General features: G+C 33.4%; 1 long non-coding RNA gene across 1 annotated transcript; it reads right to left on the bottom strand.

Annotated features, from left to right (window-relative positions):
• Positions 1-6455: 6455 nt before the first annotated feature.
• LOC138709686 (uncharacterized) lies at positions 6456-11028 on the bottom strand. The gene is made up of 3 exons (XR_011334995.1): positions 10894-11028; positions 9845-9881; positions 6456-6706 (listed from the first exon to the last, which is right to left on the bottom strand). It is a non-coding gene; the product is annotated as an uncharacterized lncRNA (long non-coding RNA).
• Positions 11029-21115: the final 10087 nt, after the last annotated feature.

Raw genomic sequence — 21115 nt, 5'->3', positions numbered from 1 at the left:
TTCTTGATATTGTTCGGTTGAGACGCTTTTCTCATCCAGTCTGCTGTTAAAAAATCTGAAAGTTAGAAGTCCTGTATAGTTGTGAAAGTTGTACTCTTAAATTTGAGAGAGGGACAGAGATTAAGGGTGTTTGAGAATAAGGTTCTTAGGAAAAAAATTTGGGGCTAAGAGGGACGAAGTTACAGGAGAATGGAGAAAGTTACACAACACAGAACTGCACGCACTGTATTCTTCACCTGACATAATTAGGAACATTGAATCCAGTCTTTTGAGATGGGCAGGGCATGTAGCAGGTATAAGCAAATCGAGAAATACATATAGAGTGTTAGTTGGGAGGCCGAAGAGAAAAAGACCTTTGGGGATACCGAGACGTAGATGGGAGGATAATATTAAAATGTATTTGAGAGAGGTCTAATATGATGGTAGGGACTGGATTAATCTTGCACTGGAATGGGGACTGATGGCGGGCTTATGTGGGGGCACAATGAACCTTCGGGTAATCTAAAAGCCATTTGTAAGTATGTAAGTATTAGATTAACTACAATTGTACGAATTTTTGTCAGAATATATATCGTAGAAATATAATTTTGATTCAGTACATTAATTCAATTATTGGTTCTAATTACCTTCATGATTACCATTTATCAACAATATATATTTATTCATTTTCATAATTAAAAAATCGGTTTGGTACTTTAGTGTTTGATCTAGATTTTTGCAATGATGTTTGTTATTCGTGTAAAAATACTCCAGAACCTTTCCTGAATCGTGTTGAGATTTATAATCTTATTGTATACAACAACAGTTTTAAGAGCCATTTTTGTCGTTCTTTAGTAGCTGTAAAACAGGTTGTGAAACAAAGTAGTTTTATAAAAGTCACGCATGTTGGAATTCGAAGTAGTATGCGCTCTAGGTAACCCTTAAATTCACGAAGTATCCTATAGGATACAAAGATTAATAGGCTATACGCTATAATTTTAATAGAACAATAGAGAAGAAATTGGTAGGAAATAGTAATATGCGTTACAAGAGCGGTATGTTGAAGTTTTCATGTTCGAGGAGAAGTTTTAAAAAGCGAAACGTAGTTGAGCTTTTTTTATTTCCGAGAATTGAAAGAAAACATACCGCTCTTGTATCTACATTATTTTGTGCGAAGATCGTTTATTACGTACCTGCAAGAGGAATTTCTAATTAGTTTCAATGAAATCTCCATCTTGGTTTATGTTCAATGACGGCAAATTTGCAAAACAAAAGTGTCTATCTTAAACATTGTTGCTTTAAAAAGTTTTCTGTGTTTACTATACTCCAGCAAGTCGTGATATACGTCTGTATTTTTTTCCCCACAGTCTATGGAATCTTGTTGATTTTTACACGGCTTCCTTAATGTTACTTGCATCACGAATGCAGTAACTTTAGTGGAGATGTAGAGTTTACTTAATTTTTGCAAATATTTAAGAACAATAATTAACAGTGCAATTTAGGTGAAATTGCAGGGGTAAGTTTCCAATTTATAATTATTACTATATTGAACGTCTCTAAAAATAATATGTTAAAAGCCTAAAGCAGTAAAATGAATATGTCACTTAAGCTGTAAGAAGAGGGAAATTGTTATGTGTGTTAGGTTGGGAATACTGAATGTGGAATTTTAGACTTTCCGCGGATTGGTTTTGTGCGGAAACCAAGGAAATACGCACGATCTCGCACAAAGTAATTTTATAAAAGTCACGTATGTTGAAATTCGAAGTAGTATACGCTCTAGGTAACCCTTAAATTCACAAAGAGTCCTCTAGGATAGAACAGATTAATAGGCTATATGCTATAATCTATATATATAATTTGAACTGGTAATGGAAATTACGGGAAAACTGCTGAATGGATTTTAGTAAATAACCTCTCATTTTGAAGCTTGGAACCCAAATTTTTTCGGAAAAGTAGTAATTTTCAGTGAAATGTCAATTTTCCTACATCATTTTCGTATCTTTCAAAATCCATCTGTCGTCAGTTTTGAGATATACATAGGCCTAATCACGGCCGACTTGATACTCTCATCCTTGTACAGCCTAATGAGTTCTCAGAATAAAACAAAACACAAGCACACTACAATAAACAATATCACACGAAGGCTACGACCTGCAGGATTGCTGACATATTTAGAGTTGAGATGGCTCAGATTCTCTGACATCATAATTCCAATATGTCGATCTTCATTTGTGTAACTTTTTCAGAATGTTTCTGTAATATTGGTTATTAAAAACTTCATGACTTATTAAAACGAATTTACAGGTCAGATTCTCTGGTGTGTAATTTTCTGAGTAGAGCTGTCTGTGCGTTGGATATTAAAAACTACAAAATTTAGGAATGTTTGATGACATTATTACCATTAAAAATGAAATATTATTATAGTGAATGCCATGATGTGAGATTTGTTACTAATCATACAGATTAATGCTGTATTGGTGATGTGAAAGTGAAACATTTTGGGTTTATATAAGTAGACGTAGAGAATTTTTGAAGTTAGATCTTCATTTCTGTAATATTTACTGAGTGACGGCTATATAGTAGTCTATACAAAACTTGCATAAGATAACAATTTTGTTATAAAAAATGAAATATTTTTATAGTTATTAATCAAGTGGTATAGGTCTTTTAGATATTATATTTAATGGTGGTGTAGTGTAAATATTTAAAGCTGAAAGTTAGAATTTATGAAACAGTTATGCTATTGGTTGTTCTTTATGGTTGTGAAACTTGGTACTTTGAGAGAAGAAGAGAGATTAAGGGTGTTCGAAAATAGGATGCTTAGTAAAATATTTGGGGCTAAGAGGAATGAAGTTACAGGAGAACGGAGAACTGCACGCATTGTATTCTTCACTTAACATAATTAGGAACATTAACATTAAATCCAGATGTTTGAGATGGCAGTGCATGTAGCACGTATGGGTTAATCTAGAAATGCATATAGAGTGTTACTTGGAATACCTGAAGGGAAAAGACCTTAAGGGAGGCAGACGTAAATGGGAGGATAATATTAAAATGAATTTGAGAGAGGTGAAATATTATGGTAGAGACTGGATTAATCTTGCTCAGGATAGGTACCGATAGTGGGCTTATATATGAAGGCAGCAATGAACCTCCATTTGTAAGTAAGTGATATAGATATTTATATGTGTGATTCTCTTCAGTATTGTCTGGAGGATGCACAAAAATTATAATGCCTAAGGGAAGACCAAAGATATTACTTACTGATAAAGTAAGAGGCCTACAAAGTGTTATAGTGTCCCGATCACTTTAGCAAGATACTTGGCAGGATAAAATGATTCTACCCTCTACATTTCGAGGGCAGCAGCTATACAAGACGCTATGTCTGTTGTTAGAAAGCATGGCAAATCTGATATTTTCATTACTCTAACCTACAATCCTCAATGACCTATTGCTTCACTCCCACATGAAAAACCGACTGATCGTCCTGACATTGTTACTTCCGTTTTCGAATTGAAATTCAAGAACTGAAGATGTATAGGTTCAACAAAAAGTATTTAGCATGAAGAAAACCATTCAGAGGGATATGTTTATTATGGAAGCAAATAACTTCCAAAATGTCTGGTATTCTTCATAGGAAATAAATTTGAAATATTTGAATTTGAACTTCTACTGTAATGAACTTAGTTTGCAGCATTTGCTGCACAAGCCACTAGTTTTAATAGAACAATAGAAAGAAAATTGGTAGGAAAATTAAATGTAACCAAAATTTTACAATACTGTAATATTGGACAACATATAACATATGAATATTGCGATAGTTGTTTTCTTTACAGTCCGACACGGCTTAATAAACTAGTTTGAGAAATGAAGTTTTGCCAATTTAAGGGTTGTCTGCAATCACAGTTGTTACTTGTAGTGGTTGATTAAAATGGAGAAAAAAGGTTTTGTCTCTCCAGAAAAGAAGTTATTATATGCACTTACAACCTTTGCTGTTTACATTCTTCAATTTGTGAATTTGCTCCAAGATTTGCATCCAGTTTTGAAACAGATATTCTTCTTTAATTCCAGAGTAGGAAAGTTTTATAAATATATGAAGAGTCCACTGCAAGAATGATGGATGCCACTTTCTTATCGAAAATGAACCAAGACTGTCAATGCATAGCTGAAGACATATATAATGTACATAGAGAGTTATATGGCATTAACACTGATAGTCATTGTCCAGTAATGATAGGAAAATCACAGTTAAGCTTTGAGAGCTAAGCATTTCTAACTTTCAATTGCTTCTCCTGCAAAATGTATTCCAAATGACATCCATCATTCTTGCAGTCGACTCTTCATATGGAATTACATTCGATTGAGGCGCATCATTATCGCCAGAGATCTGACTTATGTTTTTGTTTAAATCTCTGTAGTTTATAACCCATACATCGCTATCAATTATCAGTAATGCTCTTAGGCATATTGTATGTTATGTTGGTTTTAATCTTCTATTCTATCAGTTGATGGAATAGATTTAATTTTTCTTTTAATGTTGTTCCTATGCCATAATTTCAATGCTAATTCTTTCCTCACGTCTTGGGTTTCTGCCATCATGGAAAATTGCTCCGAATCAACAGACATAATACGGTTCGTTCTCTCATCGCATCTTCAATCCGTCAGAATGCTTCCTATGAGGTTTTGATGAGGTTGGTTGCGTCTCTTCTGAAAGCTCTACTAGACGTGCTGATATCATCATAATTGATCGGCAGAAGGATAAGGGTGTCATTCTTGATCCCACAATCCGTTTCGAGATGTATGAGCAACAGCCACAAGAGATGTGTCGTGAAACCTAGTCATATATGAGCCTTGTCAGCATCTTGGAGCACAATACCACATCACACATTGGACAGTTTTTGGGCTCATGTTCGGTGCCCGTGGCACGATCCCACGAGCAACTTTAAATCGAATTAAACAATATAAAATTTCTGATGCAACGATTGATGCCATAGGATCTCACGTTTTAAAATCATCCTTAGCTATAATTAGTAATCATTTGTACCCAACAAACTATTATTGTAAATGATTTCCTATGTTTTCATATCAGTTATCGTAATGTTTTCTTTTTCCTTTCAAATTGCCACCCAATTGGTTTCCATGATTATTATGAATTGATTAGTAGGCCAATCTATTCGAACCCTTATTTAGGGCGGTTTTTTATTATTATATTCCCGGTATTCAAACGAATAAACTTTTTCCAGTAGATATTTTACTTTCAACGCTGTTAGAATAGAACTCGAATATTTAGTCTTGTGATTTACTATGATCATTTTCATGAGTATAAACGAAGTCATTTTCAGATAGGAGTTGAAAATAAAATATATAGTTCTTATATTTTGATCTCTACAAAACACATCTAAACTTCTAGCCATTTTTATTAAACGTATTGCATCAGCACATGATTTACTTCATGGGATTTTATAAACATATTGTGACAGCTGCACCGGGGCTCGTACCCGTGTCCGACAGGGCGCGCGGCAGGCGAAACGCTGGTACGGGGAGCATCTGCATGCTGAGAGGGCAGAGGGGGTGTATTACGGCAACGCGGCGAGGGGAGGTTGCGCGCGCATCTGCTACTGCCTAGTGAGGAAGGAAGCAAACTGCTACGTGCGGAGTGAAGGGGGGTACGGACCCTCCCGAATCGTCCAGAAATCCGTCGAAGTGGAGATCCAGATAATTCGAGAGAACACCCGTAGAAATTTCTCGTAACTATGGTTTAGTTATAAAAGAAGAAACGCAAGTGAACGTCAGTCAATCAGTCAGTCAGTAAGCCAGTCTTGTGTAGCAGTGAAGCCAGCTTCGAGACCAGAGCGCGACTTGAGTTGTGTCCGTAACTGTGGAGCCTGAAGCCCGGAGTTCGAGTGCAGTGGACCGCAGTTGGGGGACCTGAGTTCGAAGTTCAGCGGATCGTCTCTGAAGGTCTCGGGTTCGAGATTCTGTGAACGCGAGTGACTGAGCTAGAAGAACTAGCCAAGACAAACGATCTGTGAACTGAGAACTGACCGTTCTGTGTTGTAAATAGTGCCTTGTGAATATTAGTTAAGATTAACAGTTCATTGTTGTTCGCAATAATCCAAGTAAATTGTCATTGTCGTCTGTGGAGTGCAATAACGAACACTGTGTTGCTGTGCGGAGAGCAAATCCCATTGTTGACGGGAGTGAAATTAAATTGTAGAGAGTGATAATTATTGTTGCTTTGAATAAAAGTTACATTGTTGAGTTCGAATAAATTTACAATATTAAATTTAATCTATAATAAATAGTCTATAAATTTTTTGTCACAACATCATGAAATGCAATTCACCTTTTCAAGAGTAGAAATAAGAGTTGATAAGAAAAATAATTCATACGATAAGGCAAAAATTCCCAACAAAGTCACTAAGTGTATAGAAGTAGGATGACGTACTTACATGACTAAAAATAATGTTAACAAGTTTTCACTTTATTTGAATTTATTTCAAGATATTTCATACATCTGTTGGGGTTATATCTGACTATTCACATTCAGGAGCAATGCTAATTTCCTTCTATTTATATTAGATCAGCCCCAATGCATCTCCAGATCAGAAACCGGCTCCGCCTCCAAATCCAGCACCGAAGCCCATTCCAGCACCCCCACCCAAGCCTCCCAGGGGGCTCAAGCCGTATGGGCTGAGACCTCCATAAGGATACAATCCGTTACCATCTGAAAACAATAAAATTGTGAAGATACACTTAGACACAGTCCTTACGCATGGAATTCTACATACATTACATCATTCTTTACAACATTTTACTAAGTTGCAGTGATTTTTATAGCTTAAATTCTAAAATAAGTAATGGACATTTTATAGCAACAGAAGTGACAAGGGAAGGATGATTGGAGAGAATATAAAAGGTTTGTTCTATAAAGTTTTCATTAAAACCGTCTCGGAATTGACCGAAATTTGCATAATAGAACTAAGCTTGTTATTTTCCTGATTTAACTCATTATTTCCGGTCCGAATGAAGCAATTTTTAAATGATTTCCAAAAGACCTGAAGATCGAACATTGTGCAATCATGGATGCCTTTCCTATCCGAGAAAGGCAATAATACAAATGTTAGTAGTAGTAGTAGTAGTGGTAGTAGTGGTAGTGGTAGTGGTAGTGGTAGTGGTGGTGGTATAGTAGTAGTAGTATAGTAGTGTAGTAGTAGTAGTATAGTAGTGTAGTAGTAGTGTAGTATAGTAGTGTAGTAGTAGTGTAGTATAGTAGTGTAGTAGTAGTGTAGTATAGTAGTAGTAGTAGTAGTGTAGTATAGTAGTAGTAGTAGTAGTGTAGTATAGTAGTAGTAGTAGTAGTGTAGTATAGTAGTAGAGTAGTGTAGTATAGTAGTAGTAGTAGTGTAGTATAGTAGTAGTAGTAGTGTAGTATAGTAGTAGTAGTAGTGTAGTATAGTAGTAGTAGTAGTAGTAGTAGTGTAGTATAGTAGTAGTAGTAGTAGTAGTGTAGTAGTAGTAGTATAGTAGTGTAGTATAGTAGTAGTAGTAGTAGTAGTAGTGTAGTATAGTAGTAGTAGTAGTAGTGTAGTATAGTAGTAGTAGTGTAGTATAGTAGTAGTAGTAGTAGTAGTAGTGTAGTATAGTAGTAGTAGTAGTAGTAGTGTAGTATAGTAGTAGTAGTAGTAGTAGTAGTAGTAGTGTAGTATAGTAGTAGTAGTGTAGTATAGTAGTAGTATAGTAGTAGTAGTGTAGTATAGTAGTAGTAGTGTAGTAGTAGTGTAGTAGTAGTAGTAGTAGTAGTGTAGTATAGTAGTAGTAGTGTAGTGTAGTAGTAGTAGTGTAGTAGTAGTGTAGTAGTAGTATAGTAGTGTAGTAGTAGTGTAGTAGTAGTAGTAGTAGTGTAGTATAGTAGTAGTAGTAGTGTAGTATAGTAGTAGTAGTAGTAGTAGTGTAGTATAGTAGTAGTAGTAGTGTAGTATAGTAGTAGTAGTAGTAGTAGTAGTAGTAGTGTAGTGTAGTATAGTAGTAGTAGTAGTAGTAGTGTAGTATAGTAGTAGTAGTAGTAGTAGTAGTGTAGTATAGTAGTAGTAGTAGTGTAGTATAGTAGTAGTAGTAGTGTAGTGTAGTAGTAGTAGTAGTAGTGTAGTGTAGTAGTAGTGTAGTGTAGTAGTAGTAGTAGTAGTGTAGTAGTAGTGTAGTAGTGTAGTAGTAGTAGTATAGTAGTAGTATAGTAGTAGTAGTAGTAGTAGTGTAGTAGTAGTAGTAGTATAGTAGTGTAGTAGTGGTAGTGGTAGTAGTAGTATAGTATAGTAGTGTAGTAGTAGTAGTAGTAGTAGTATAGTATAGTAGTAGTAGTAGTAGTAGCAGCAGACCTATATCATTTTTTGACGAATTAGGTTTCCAATTCTCTATAGTCGTTGTTCCAACCAATCTCCATCTTTTACATTCCTTTATTACACAATTATAGCTGTATTTTTTTTGTCATGTCTCTTTTAGTCTCAGAAAGGTGAGAAAAGTGTGTTAGATTACCTCACAACTAAAGACAACAACGAAAAATTGGAGCCTACGTTATTGAATATAGAAATTTCCACTTACGATCGAAGTCATATGAATTGTTGGGAGATAATCTAATATTGGAGAAATGTTTTAGGAATGTTGAATTCTGAAATGTTGATTCTACAAAAGTTTGTCATTATGAATTCACAGTACAAATATGGAAATTAAATACTAACAAAATTGTGGCTTTGTGGATGAAGAAGCTCTGCATTAAATTTCCTTAGAATGTACGCAATTCTTTTCTGAGTTTCACTTGATTAATTCTATGATTAGGAAGGATCTTTGACATTTCTCATACGCCCTAGCAGATGTGTTAAGGGGGGAGATGGGTGAAATTTCTAACTTCTTTAGCTTTTGAGCTGGTTGGTTCATTTTGGCACATATATTCCACGTATCGTATATATACACGCTGCAAATTTTCATGTATGTCACCCACATATTTTCTGAGTAATATCCATTTTTTTTATAAATTGGGGCATATTTTCAAAATCTATCTGATACAAAATTTAAGTATATGTCCTGGAAAAAATTACAATATCACTTATGTACGTAGAAAAGCACAAAGCATCCTTATTTTATAAATATGTCGTTAGAAAAGAGAAAAGAAGTATTATTTTGTCAGAAGTTGTTTTTTTTTTAAATTTTGTAGTACCTATTGTTAAACAATTTATTTTTTAATTTAAAAAGTAATTAACATATCAAAAGTGTTAGTTGGGAGGCCGGAGGGAAAAAAAACCTTTGGGGAGGCCGAGACGTAGGTGGGAAGATAATATTAAAATAGATTTGAGGGAGGTGGGATATGATAGTAGAGACTGGATTAATCTTGCTCAGGATAGGGACCAATGGCGGGCTTATGTGAGGGCGGCAATGAACCTCCGGGTTCCTTAAAAGCCAGTAATTAAGTAAGTAAGTAACATATCAAAAATTAGATATTCCAATTAGTTAACCATACTTTATAGATCACGCAGTAAAAATTTCATGTTCCTAGCATCAAAATTTTGGCAGTCTTTACACTTCGACCGTGATGAAATATTCTCAAGAAAAAAAAAGCTTTCGAGAGCCTCAGAGCATTCAAACTTGCTGAACATATAAATAAGAGATTCCTGATTAATTTTTTTACAAGAAAACAAAAATGTGATTTTTTACTGAATATTACCAAAATTTCACCCGTCGCCCACCTTATGTTTCAATTATCCGTAAACTATTTTCTATATATACCTATATAAAAACAAATTTTCATAACATTTATGTTTCCAGAATATATTTTTATTTTAATGTAACAGTACTGTAAAATAATAATACTTACAGAGGCCGGGATACAGTAGAGGCAGGGCTGAGATTGCCTGTGAAAATACATAAAATTAATACTACAAACATAGTCAGAAGTGAAAAGAAACAGAAATAGCCTTTTTCATATTGTTACATGGATTAATATTTTATCCACATATGAGTATTTATATAACGATACATTTAATGACTGAAACATAATAATAATAATAATAATAATAATAATAATAATAATAATAATAATAATAATTCCTAAGACCAATTAAACTAGTACCTATAAATTTAGTATAATTCGAAATTTCATTTTTACATATTGTATCATGAATTGATTTTTCTGCTCGAATTTGATAGATGATATATATATATATATATATATATATATATAACATGTTTGGTATCTAAAAATAATTATTTTAATGGTAATTATATTTTTTTAATTTTCGGGTACAATTTGTGAAGGAAAATTTGGTTTAATGCTTTCTTCTCTGTTTTATTCATTACTAATAAGTGTGTTAATAAATATTGCCCTCATCAATGGAAATATAATTGAGAAATTTTTCTGTAATTTTTTCCATTAATTGACAAATTTATATTTTACTTGCAAAATTATAAAGAAAAATATATATGGCACATTGCTAGATACAAAGTTTGTTCTCTAGTATGAAATACAACTGTATACAAAATTTCATTAATTTATCTAAAATCTATGTAAGTTTCGAGAAAAAGGGAGTTGGAAAATTTAAGTTATAGGATATCAGCGACAAACTTATGAAAAGTGAAAAGTTATGTCAGTATTTAAATAGCGAATTCATTTGACGTTTTAGATCATAAGTATTAGAGATATTTAAGAAATTTCTTTCGCCTTAGGACTATTAGGCTACTCAGGAAAGTCTATTCAACAGAAAAGTTAAAAATCGCTTCTTCAACATTCGAAGGTCTATATGTCCCCTTAAATAAAGTTCACAATTGTACGAATTCAGAAAATAAATTAGTTTAAGTATTAAAATTGCTCAAAAGATATTTCCTATGAAAAACATCAAAATTATAATATAAATTCCAGATATTTACCTGCAAGAGGAGTGAAGCGAGGACCAAGTAGGCGAACATTGTTCTGTGTTGAGCTCCCTAGACGAGATATAGCAATCCTCATATTTCGTTTGCTTATATACTTGTATTCTCAATCAAAACTATTCCTTTCAATCTGTTTAAATGTCTTGTTACGATACCAGTGTCTAATCAGTACAATTGTTCCGTGATGTCACTTACAACATAAACGTCATTTCAGATAAATCTATCTCGTACTTGTGTGATTGAATCCAGTATTCTGCAATATAGGCCTATGGAAGTACTTAAGCTCAGAAGTTACTTATTTTATGATGTATTGTTTTTTGAAACAATACGATGTATGTCATAAGTAGTGATATCACTTTTTATTTTGGAAAAATCTATATTTTCTATCAAAAAAGACATTTCATTTTGATTTGAACAAGAATACCAATCTAAGCCTGTCTTTGATTGTATTGTTCTAAAAAGATATGGCAATAATAAAATTCTTCGTGTTGTTCCGACGGTTTAATTATTCAGTAGTTATCAGTTTCAATGTATAGGCTGCAGTAGTCTTGTCAAATGATAAGTATTTCTTGTACTATTGGCGATCATTTATCGAAGGTATTGTAAAAGATAAATACGCGTTCATTTCGATATTTTTTTATCGAATTTTGCTGTGTTAATTTATCTCTACATGTTTCATTGCGAAGAAATAGATATCATTTCCAAGTAAACTCTTCGAACCACAATTAGACTAATTGGTAATAACAACTATAAAAATTACTGTTACTTTCTGCAGTCGTTTTCTTTTCTTTTGTGCATATACAGTCCATCCGATATACTTGTGTTGATAATCTTTTCTAGATATTTATGCGATTATTTCCCAAAAATAAATTGCAATATTAGCATAACTGAATATAATTGTTTATATGTAGTATTAAATCCAAAAATTTTTCCGAATCGGATTTACGTCAAGAACAAAACAATTAAGCTTATTACTACTCCCTCACATAAACGGCACAAAAAAATCACCCTAACACCACAACAAATATCTCTTTAATTGCATAGCAGAACGAATTTCAATAGAATAGGAGCCACATATTGTAAAAAAAGTATTAAATATTAGTTTAAAATCTTCAAATAATTCAGCTAGGATAGAAATGTGAATGGACAGCATTATGAGTACAATCCTAGTTAGAAACACAAAATACTTAATTAAAGAATCCAAATTGACCAAATTAAGTTTATGAAACAATATTTATTAAATCAAATTGCTAATACGACATAAAATAATAAACTGAAAAGCGCACAAATGTGCAATGTTTCAACCTTAGTTTGCATTTGCGTAGTCGCGTATTGATCTTATTCTTTTTGTGCATAGTTCTATGTGGTAGCGTTCACAGACTTTACTAGACAGTTCACACACGCATGCTTGGGTTGGGTCGTGGTACGTCTTGTTGGTACAGATTAGGTGATTGAAGCCGTGAATTGCCAGTCTCGTCACGACGTGCCGCTGTTCGAAATTTGGGCTCGTCCAAGTTCGGTCTGTCACGGCTCCGGTGCCGTAGAACTCAGGCCATACTTCTTCTCTTTTCCTCTCCGTGATCTTCATTTGGTCTCCAAAACCCTTGGTGTGTTGCAACAAATACCGAAGTTTGATGTCTTCTATTAGGAAAAGTTCTCTTGCTAGGATATATACCAATCGTGATCTAGTTGTTTTTGATAGTCCAAGTGTTCATTTTAGATAGGTTGATTTTACCTTTTCTAATGCATTTAGGTTACTTTCTGTCAGATGATTCCATATAACCTCAATTCCGTAGCATAGTATCGGCATGATTTTGGCCTTGAATATGTATAGGGCTGTTTCTAGGCTGAATAGTCGTAATACAACATAAAAGCAATCGTGAATATTACAAATAACATCTTTAATATATAAGGGCATAAAGGAATTCAAGAATGGATATCAGGCAAGGATAAACGTGATCAAGGATGAGAATGGTGACTTGCTTGCAGACGCTCATTCAATCCTGATCAGATGGAAAAACTATTTTGGACAACTACTAAATATACATAGGCCAAATAGAAATGATCGGGACGAAATTGAAATACAAACTGCTGAGCCATTTATACCCGAACCCACACTTTGTGAAGTCGAAATTGCGATAGAAAATCTGAAAAATTATAAATCTCCAGGTATCGATCAAATTCCAGCAGAATTAATACAAGAGGGTGGAAGCGCATTATCTAACGAAATTTATAGGCTTGTACTTGCTATTTGGGAAAAGGAAATTGTACCAGAACAATGGAAGGAGTCCATAATTGTACCTATCTTTAAGAAGGGGGACAAAACCAACTGTAGTAACTTTCGAGGAATATCACTTTTGTTGACGTCGTACAAAATTTTGTCCAATATCCTTTGGAGAAGATTAACACCATATGTAGATAAAATTATTGGGGATCATCAGTGTGGTTTTAGGCGTAATAGATCAACTATTTACCAGATATTTTTTATTCGACAGTTAATGGAGAAAAAATGGGAGTATAAGGGTACAGTGCATCAGTTATTCATACATTTCAAAAAGGCATATGACTCGGTTAAGAGAGAAGTTTTATATGATATTCTTATTGAATTTGGTATTCCCAAGAAACTAGTTCGATTAATTAAAATGTGTCTCAGTGAAACGTACAGCAGAGTTCGTATAGGTCAGTTTCTGTCAGATGCGTTACCAATTCACTGTGGGCTAAAACAAGGAGATGCACTATCACCTTTACTTTTTAACTTCGCTCTAGAATATGCCATTAGGAAAGTTCAGGATAACAGGCAGGGTTTGGAATTGAACGGGTTACATCAGCTTCTTGTCTATGCGGATGACGTGAATATGTTAGGAGAAAATCCTCAAACGATTAGGGAAAACACGGGAATTTTACTGGAAGCAAGTAAAGAGATAGGTTTGGAAGTAAATCCCGAAAAGACAAAGTATATGATTATGTCTCGTGACGAGAATATTGTACGAAATGGAAACATAAAAATTGGAAATTTATTTTTGAAGAGGTGGAGAAGTTCAAATATCTTGGAGCAACAGTAAGAAATATAAATGATATTCGGGAGGAAATGAAACAAAGAATGAATATGGGAAATGTCTGTTATTATTCGGTTGAGAAGCTTTTGTCATCCAGTCTGCTGTCAAAAAATCTGAAAGTTAGAATTTATAAAACAGTTATATTACCGGTTGTTCTTTATGGTTGAAAAAACTTGGACTCTCACTTTGAGTGAGGAACATAGGTTAAGGGTGTTTGAGAATAAGGTGCTTAGGAAAATATTTGGGGCTAAGAGGGATGAAGTTACAGGAGAATGGAGAAAGTTACACAACACAGAACTGCACGCATTGTATTCTTCACCTGACATAATTAGGAACATTAAATCCGGACGTTTGAGGTGGGCAGGGCATGTAGCACGTATGGGCGAATCCAGAAATGCATATAGAGTGTTAGTTGGGAGGCAGGAGGGAAAAGACCTTTAGGGAGACCGAGGCATAGGTGGGAGGATAATATTAAAATGGATTTGAGGGAGGTGGGATATGATGATAGAGACTGGATTAATCTTGCTCAGGATAGGGACCAATTGCGGGCTTATGTGAGGGCGACAATGAACCTCCGGGTTCCTTAAAAGGCAGGAAGTAAGTAACATCTTTAATATTGGGCTAGGATGGTTATGGATTAGCTTAGCGACAAGAAATATGTCAGCAAGCCTAAATCTAATTAAATCAAGATATAAAAGTATAACTAGACAAAATGATTTTAGTAGTAACAATGAAATGCGATCCCTAATATTTTTAATGAATATAAAAACATATGGGGAAGGAGTACATATATAGAAAATATGAATATGAAAGAAAGATTTGGACTAGCCTGGTTCAGACTGGGGATTTGGAAATTAAGAAGTAATAGAGGCAATATACCTCAAGGCACGTGCCCATTATGTGGACGGAGAGAAGGTGACATTCACATTGTTCTTGAATGTCAAAATACAGAAGATATACGGATGAAATTTATAAATGAAAAGTTCCTACAAATAAATAAAGACAGCTATAATAAAGCTGATGAATAATAATAACACAAAATTGCAAAAGCAATTAGGTTTATATCTTTTTTTCACTAAAAAAATTAGAATGGAAAGAATAAATGAAATAGAATTGAATGAAAAAAAAGAAAATAAATAAATAAACATATATAAATAAATAAAGAAATAGGAAGGTGAACAAATACTGATTTAACTACATACTAGAATGAGTTGAGTCTTGCAGAAAACTAAAAGCAAGTGCAAGATAAAACAAAAAAAAAAAAAAAAAAAGATTTTAAGCATTCAAGGAGATAATTTATTACAGTTGTATGAACACTTTTTTTGAAATCTAACTTTATTACTAATACGTAGAAAAATCTCTTTTTGAAGTAGTTCCCATTTTATGGGATGTATGGCATTGAGTATATTGAGGTGACATTTATATAATTTCAGATTGAGTTCATCTTTCTGTATAAAAGTTGATTTGATTTCATTTATTAACCAAGTTCTAGTGCAAAATTTGTCTATGTATTTGGCACTTCGGGAATGCAAGTTTGGTTTGATGGTCACATATTTGGGTTTTAGAGCCTCCTTTAGGTAAGTTTTGTTTAACCATATTTTTTTGTTTAACAGTTCTATTTGGGGACGTATGTCGTGGTACTGGTTGACCAAATTTTCTTCTTCACTAGCCGCCATAATTGAATTTACACAAGTAAGGCCAAATTCAACAGTGTTCATGAATGAGATATTAAAGCAATTAGGTTTATATCTTTTTTTCACTAAAAAAATTAGAATGGAAAGAATAAATCAAATAGAATTGAATGAAAAAATAAATAAATATATATAAATAAATAAAGAAATAGGAAGGTGAACAAATACTGGTGTTCATACAACTGTAATAAATTATCTCTTTGTATGCATTGAGTATATTGAGGTGACATTTACATAATTTCAGATTGAGTTCATCTTTCTGTATGAAAGTTGATTTGATTTAATTTATTAACTAAGTTCTAGTGCAAAATTTGTCTACGTATTTGGCACTTCGGGAATGCAAGTTTGGTTTGATGTTCACATATTTGGGTTTTAGAGCCTCCTTTAGGTAAGTTTTGTTTAACCATATTTTTTTGTTTAACAGTTCTATTTGGAGACGTATGTCGTGGTACTGGTTGACCAAATTTTCTTCTTCACTAGCCACCATAATTGAATTTACACAAGTAAGGCCAAATTCAACAGTGTTCATGAATGAGATATTAAAGCAATTAGGTTTATATATTTTTTTCACTAAAAAAAATTAGAATGGAAAGAATAAATGAAATAGAATTGAATGAAAAAAAGAAAATATATATATATATATATATATATATATATATATAAAGAAATAGGAAGGTGAACAAATACTGGTGTTCATACAACTGCAATAAATTATCTCTTTGTATGCTTAATATCTCATTCATGAACACTGTTGAATTTGGCCTTACTTGTGTAAATTAAAAAAAAATTGTTTATTATATATGTAAATTGTAGAAATTGTATTTAAATAATACTATATCTTTGTGTAAACAAATTATTATAAACTGTCTAATGTAAGGGTTCAATTGATTACTTGTATGTACTTTGTCTGTGATCTATAATATAATGAATATCATACTCCTTACATAGCAGAACGAGTTCTATCCACAGTATTAAGAAGAAAACTGCAGTCTTAGAACGATCGTCACGCCAATGTTTCGCTCAGTTGCCGTGGCGACAGTAGGGGGTATAAAGTCCCATTAGACTCTTGCCGAGTTACCACACTTTCTTTTCTAAACGCTCTGCTATAACTGGCTTTTAAGGAACCCGGTGGTTCATTGCCGCCCTCACATAAGCCCGCCATTGGTTCCTATCCTGAGCAAGATTAATCCATTCTTTCTCATCATATCCCACCTCCCTCAAATCCATTTTAATATTATCTTCCCATCTACGTTTCGGCCTTCCTGAAGGTCTTTTTCCCTCCGGCCTCCCAACTAACACTCTATATGCATATCTAAATTCGCCCATACGTGCTACATGCCCTGCCCACCTCAAATGTCTGTATTTAATGTTCCTAATTATGTCAGGTGAAGAATACAATGCGTGTAGTTCTGTGTTGTGTAACTTTCTCCAATCCCCTGTAGGCTAACTTCATCCTCTTAGCCCCAAATATTTTCCTAAGCGCCTTATTCTCAAACACCCTTAACCTATATTCCTCTCTCAAAGTCAGAGTCCAAGTTTCACAATCATAAATAACAACCGGTAATATAACTGTTTTATAAATTTCAACTTTCAAATTTTTCGACAGCAGACTGGATGATAAAAGCTTCTGAACCGAATAATAACAGGCATTTCCCATATTTATTCTGTGTTTAATTTCCTCCCAAGTATAATTTATATTTTTTACTGTTGCTCCAAGATATTTGAACTTCTCCACCTCTTCAAAAGATAAATTTCCAATTTTTATATTTCCATTTGGTACAATATTCTCGTCACTAGACATAATCATATACTTAGTCTTTTCGGGATTTACTTCGAAACCTATCTCGTAGGGGCTTGGCTATAACCATTAATTTAATTACATTGCCTTTAGAGTACTTAGGCTTAATTAGTTGAAATGATATTTACCTCGTCGTAAGAAGACTGCATTTCGATCTTTAGTTTCGTTATTAATATCTTCCTCTCTTCGCCGATAATTTGAGCGTGGGTATCAGAAAGTTTAACTTCAAAGTGACGTTTAATGTCGTACGTTTTTGCCTGTATATTGATATGACATACTAAACATTGAACATTGTTGTCTTCAGATTAGACAAGATACGAGCCGTCCCAAGAGGTGTAAAATCCTGAACCGACTGTCGACGCACTTCTCTTCATTCTTATTCAAAACAGTTAAGCACAAACGATAGTACACTATACGGATGAATAAATGACTAATGGAACGCATCACCCAGCAATGCCTGCAGAATATCATCGAACAGACGAGAAGAGATGATAATAGTATGCATTCGTACACCACCACACTAAAATTCCAATTATCAGAACGCCAACGGCTTTCGGGTTTATTAGAAATTATTTATTTATTGGGACAAACTCGAAAAGACTGCACGATATGCTGCAGAAAATATTCATTCCCTTTCGTTGTTTTGTCCGGTTGCTAGGCGCAAAACAATCACCTTGGCATTCTCTCCGCCATCCCTCTTCCTCTCAGAACAGTGTTTAAATATTTATGTTCTTGTAAAATATTATATATTAGCTTTGTTATTTTTAATACATGGAGTTATTTACTGTAATTACACAACTCAATAACATGTTGCTATATTCATTATCATTTCTGACCCAGTCATGCGCATTTCTATATACCGGATCATACTAATCCCCAATTAGTTCGGATAAATGGAGTTTTGCTATATTTATTTTATTTATTTATTTAACCTGGTAGAGATAAGACCATCAGGCCTTCTCTTCCCCTCTACCAGGGGATTACAACTACAATATTAAGAATACAATCACAATTATAATTCAAATTCAAATTCAAATTTATTTACAATTTACATTTGAATTGAATACATATGAATAGATACCCGAAATGAGCATAATGCTCGTGCTCGGGTACAGTCCAGTAGTCTACATAAATTTTACAGGGTTCAAATAATAATGCTGATGATATAAATAATAGTAACAATAATAATAGTAATAATAATAATAATAATAATAATAATAATAATAATAGAATAATCGTGACAGAAAGGTTATAAATATTGTAATACAAAATAATTCATTAAATATAATAATAGTAATAATAATAATAATAATAATAATAATAATAATAATAGTGATAAAACAAAAATATTTACAATGACTATTACTACGTCATACTACTTTTGACCAATAAAACGGTACGAAAGGACGTATTTCAACCAATCATGGCTGCTTATCGCACAATTTTATCGCGTCCCTAGCAGTTGTTTAATTTTATCGCGTCCCTAGCATCTGTTTCTTTGTTTGCCAACATTTGAAACTGCGCTAGTCTGGACGTCAAAAAAAATATATATAACATTACAAATCACTCCAGTCGATGCACAGCAGTTTCAAATATGACTCGCATTGGCATTCAAGAACAAGAATTAATAAAAATCACTGATCATACCTATGCGTCTTCTGAAATCCGATTTACAAATAAATGAAGAGCACCATTCGGAAATCCTGAATACGTTGAATACACCATGTAGGCCTAAAACGAGTTCCACTTCTATTACGCACACGTCCAATATAACATCAATTGAACCACCAACCACATTCAAATTTGAAAATTGTATTTTCAATAATTATTCCTTTTAAAATTATTCATGTTTATTTTTATGTCGTCGTCGTTAATTAAAACTTTTCTAACACTTGTGTATATTAGTTAGGTTATGTTATAGCTTCTGCTATATGATATTATGGATAGTCACGTATCAGAGATTGTTTAATATTAAGATATATTGAAAATCATCTGTCAAGTGACGTTGATTACTGGGATTCGGATAATTGAAGTGGAATGCAACTGTCTTAGTAAAAATGAAACTGAATCAACAAACCCTTCTTGACTAGCAACCGTCTACAGAGTTCAATGAAGATTCCATAGTTGGCACAACTGCCATCTAGCGTAATGGTGCAATAATACATTTGAAGACAGGTTTATTTTCGTAAGTCAATTAATATTTTATTGTATTGGAGTACTTTGTTATTTATAATCTTTATATACTTTCTTCTAATCGTGTAATAGTCAATTAAATCCCACTCGAGTTTTGATTTTCTCTAGATAAATCAAAACCTCTAGTGAGATTACTGTTGATAAAATAAATACTAAGACGGATAAAATAAAATATAAAACCACTAGCGAGAGTTAACACAACTTAAATAAGCATATAATAACCGGATAAAATGCCAAACTCGAAAATCAACAGAAAAGTTCGTTGCATCGCAGACGACAGCAACCGCCATATTGACATTGTGTTGTGCAATAATGGTAGTAGGGGGGAACTGAAAGTCTACGTAACTGCCGTTCTCTTCGAATCTTCTCGTAAAATCATAGGAAGTTAATGCTGCAAAAACAAAATGTCTACGAGTCAAACTGTTCATTATTACTAGGATAAATACAAATAATACTGAAATATATTAATGGAGTTTCAGTTATAGATCTCTCCTTTTGTGCAAGAGGTGTCATAACAAAATATTTTATGAATGGCGGGGTAAATATAAATTTCAATACTTTTATAGTGACAAGATATAGTGACAAGTACAATCAAGTGTGTCTGTGGCGATGCTAAGGAATCATTTATTGGAGATATACACTGTTATTAATTAAGAAAATGATGTATTTATATTTATTACAATGTTTTATCTTATAGGTTACATGCATCAGATAAATACAATAAAAATTACAATTAATACAAAATTTACAAATGCAATAAAAATCAAAGTACTAAAAGATTGACTGATTAATAAAAGCTAGACAGTTTATTGTAAAAGTTAAAAAGAGAGAAACATTTCTTTTATTGATTAAATAAAAATTAAACCTACTCTACGCAGTAAGAAAATGCTTAATAAGCTTGCTTTTGAACAGTCCGACAGTCTCTGTTGTCACTGGGTAGGGTATTCCACAAGCGCGAGAGCGAGATTGTGTATGATGATGAATACGATGATGTCTTATGTGTTGGTATGGCTAGTATGCGGCTATTTTGCGTGCGTGTGAAGAGATTGTGATATGATGACAGGTAACTGAAACGGGACGCAAGGTAGGTAGGTGTAGAAGTGTGAAGAACTTGGAAAAGGAGAACAAGAGAATTAAAATTTCTTCGTTCGTTAAGCCGTAGCCAGTTTAGAGTTTGGAACGATGGGGTAATGTGGTCAGCGCGACAGACATCGCAGACGAAGCGAACACAAGAATTATGAACACGTTGTAATCTTTGCGACTGGTTGACATTGAGGTCAGTCAGTAGAAAATCACAATAATCGAAGTGGGGCATTACTAGTGTTTCCACTAGTATTTTCTTGAGTGATAGCGGGAGGAATTTTCGAATGCTGTTTAAGGAATGTAGTATGGAAAGCACTTTTTTGGTAACATGGGTTACTTGTTTATTCCAGTTTAAATGCTTTAGGGGGTAAATACGTGACTAAAATAATGGTAACAAG

This window comes from Periplaneta americana, chromosome 1 (assembly GCF_040183065.1).
Source record: "Periplaneta americana isolate PAMFEO1 chromosome 1, P.americana_PAMFEO1_priV1, whole genome shotgun sequence".
NCBI lineage: Eukaryota > Metazoa > Arthropoda > Insecta > Blattodea > Blattidae > Periplaneta > Periplaneta americana.
This window is presented reverse-complemented; position numbering and strand designations above follow the sequence as displayed.